The sequence below is a fragment of the Meleagris gallopavo genome, chromosome 6, assembly GCF_000146605.3.
Source record: "Meleagris gallopavo isolate NT-WF06-2002-E0010 breed Aviagen turkey brand Nicholas breeding stock chromosome 6, Turkey_5.1, whole genome shotgun sequence".
NCBI lineage: Eukaryota > Metazoa > Chordata > Aves > Galliformes > Phasianidae > Meleagris > Meleagris gallopavo.
Genome location: NC_015016.2, coordinates 30,472,739 through 30,475,899, shown reverse-complemented (window position 1 = coordinate 30,475,899; position 3,161 = coordinate 30,472,739).

The window sequence follows — 3,161 nt, the reverse complement described above, 5'->3', positions numbered from 1 at the left end:
TGTGCGGGAGTGGGGGGGGGAGGGAGAGCGGGTGTGCGTGCGTGTGTGTGAGAGAGAATGCATGAGTGCGTGAGGAACTGCGCGTCTGTCAGTGTGTGTGAGAATGTGTATGTGTGTGGGTGTGAGGGAGAGCGAGTGTGTGTGCGCGAGGGTATGAGTGTGATAGTGTGTGTGCAAATGTGAGTGCATGTGTGCGTAAGAGACTGAGACTGCGTGTGGATGCACGTGTGTGATGGGAGGCATGGCAGCGTGCATGAGGACGCGTGCAGAAGTGTGCGTGTGTGCGTGCGCAAGCCTGTGTAAGAGCTGGGCCTGATGGGATCAGCAGGTGTCCCAAAGAGGGGAAGTACCAGCCATCAGCTGCATCCACAGCACCAAGGTGCGAGCTGCAGGAAAAGCTGATTTTCCCATGGCCGTTGTCTAACGTTTCATTTGTTCAGAGCCGTGATTATAGACTAGCTGTCACTTTCTGCTTTTGGTTGATTTTATGAAGACTTTCACCTTTGAATACTCTTGGACTTAATGAAATCTGAGTTGCAAATACTAAGGCACTTTTGCATGCAGAATTCTTGTGGAAGCTGAAGCATGCTTACAGGGCAGTTTGCCCCAGAAAAGAAAGCGTTCCTACCCAAAGAAATACCTCATTCCCAGCCCGCTTTCATTCTCTTTTTCCCTTCTCTCACCAACTTTCCAAACATTTTAAAATCCAAGTGTACAGGTCAACGGTAATTATGCTGTTTTAAAAATACGTGATAGCCTGCTGTAGCGTATGGTAACTCTTAATAATAGCTGTTTGCAATTCACACTGGCCTTTGCTGTGGAAGCCATGGGGGAGAAGGAAAAGCCAGAACTTCGCAGGCATTGAGTGCATTTGAACAGAAAATCTGCTAGCTCTTAATTTGCATTTCAGCCAGTTCAGGTTGTGCTTTCCTACCAGATAGCAGATAAACTGTTTGTTACACAACAAAAGATGTCAAAAGAAGCAGCGTATGACAGGTATAAATAAAGAATGGTGGAACAGCAGCCAGCAAGTGAACAACCTTTCTCAGGTTGACCAGTAAATCATAGAATGATAGAATGGCTTGAGTTGAAAAAGATCACAATGATCATCCAGTTTCAACCCCCCTGCTATATGCAGAGTCGCCAACCACCAGACCAGGCTGCCCAGAGCCACATCCAGCCTGGCCTTGAATGCCTCCAGGGATGGGGCATCCACAACTTCCTTGGGCAGCCTGTTCCAGTGCATCACCACCCTCTGAGTGAAAAACTTCCTCCTGTTATCTAACCTAAACCTCGCCTGTCTCAGTTTAAAACCATTCCCCCTTGTCCTATCACTACACACCCTTGTAAACAGCTGTTCCCACTCCTGTTTATATGCTCCCTTCAAGTACTGGAAGGCCGCAATAAGATCTCTCTGGAGCCTTCTCTTCTCCAAGCTAAACAATCCCAGTTCCCTCAGCCTTTCCTCATAGGAGAGGTGCTGCAGCCCCCTGATCATCTTAGTGGCCCTCCTCTGGACCCTCTCCAAGAGCTCCACGTCCTTCCTGTACTTCCACGTCCAGGCCTGGACGCAGTACTCCAGATGGGTGTAGAAGACTCATCGAGTAAGACCTCGTCCTCATGTCATTATGAATTACTTTCATTTAGTCTTCAAAATACAGTAGCTACAAAAGGCTCTGAGTCACTCTGCCAAGAACTTCACAAGCACATGGTGTTACCTATCCCTGGGTCCAAAGAGATGACAGTCCTCTTGCAGTTTCTCAAAAAAAGTGCCCAAGTTGAACATATTTTTTTATAAAATTCTTCACAAGTGGTTATCTTATTAAGGTGAAAAGGAATTGAACATGACTTGAGATGACCTACCACACTTTTGGTGTTCATATCCCAGCAGCTACAGTAGAAAAACTGATAGGAGTCGGAAATCCTCATTTCCCCAAAATAACTCCACATCTTTCTCTCTTCTCTGTTCCTCGCTTATTTGCTTGTGATATACTAATGGAAAAACTTTTGAGCCAGAATCACAAAACTCAGAAATGTAATCTCATTCCGCATTTCACAACATCATGTTGACTTCTCTTTCAGTCCCTTCAATTGGGGAGACTGTCTGTTCTCCTCATAAGGAGAAAGGGTTGTGTAAATTTAGTCTGGCATCTTGAATGATGTCCTGACTTTACCTTCATGGCCTATGAAAGAAAATCACTTTACTGCAAAAATCTAAAGTTCCTTATTACAGTTCAATTCAAAGCTTGAATCCAAAACTGTGAAACATGGCAGCTCATTTCTGGCTGTAATAGAAATATCTAAACACAAAGTACTTTGACTGCTCTGGAGCTTTTTGAATGTTTTCCATTCTGGCCTCCACAGCTGTTATTTGGCTATCAAAGTTCTTCAGGGAATGTGCCCCAAATGCTTGCATACCACCTCTTGTCCAGCGCTTAATCCATTTGATCCATTAGGGTCAAGGAAGAAAAAAAACAAAAAACAAACAAAAAAAAAAAACCCAACAAAGATGTGTTGTTTAAAGGAGAATTTAGAACTTGACTTCATCCTCACGTAGGAATTATATCTTTCAGGCTTTTTATCACTTAAATTCACGTGCCACGCATAACAGAAATCCCCTGCCCAAGGCTGGCCATTAGAACCTTGGTGGTGCAGTTCATTCTGATTGCTTTACATCCTTCCTAAGGTGCAAAATGACTCTAAATCCTTTTTACCCATACAACAGGCAGTTACCATGCTTCAGCCAAGCATCACTCTGTTCCCATTTTAGGGCAGAGAGGGAGTGGCCCTGGTGAGGCCTGACTTAAGCTCCAGCAAGTTCCAAGTAGTGGTCACAGGCTGCCAGGCTCTACAAAATAGTGCCAAAGCTGAGTTACTTTATGTCATGGATTATCTCGGTTTCTGTCTAACTACAGTCCTGAGGGAGTATAAAGGATGTTTGGCATTGCTGATCAGCTCCAGCCCTCATGCTTCAGGGCTGAGCAGTTGGATTTCACTTGAAATGGGGTTTATGACTCTTTGTAGAGTCTACAAAGCTTTGAAATTTGTCTTTGATGACATAGATCTTGCTCAAGCATGTGGCTTCTATTAAGCCTGATGCTCTTAGTAAAAATGCAGAGACTGTGCTAATATTGTGACAGTTCCCTGCTGTGCTACAAGTT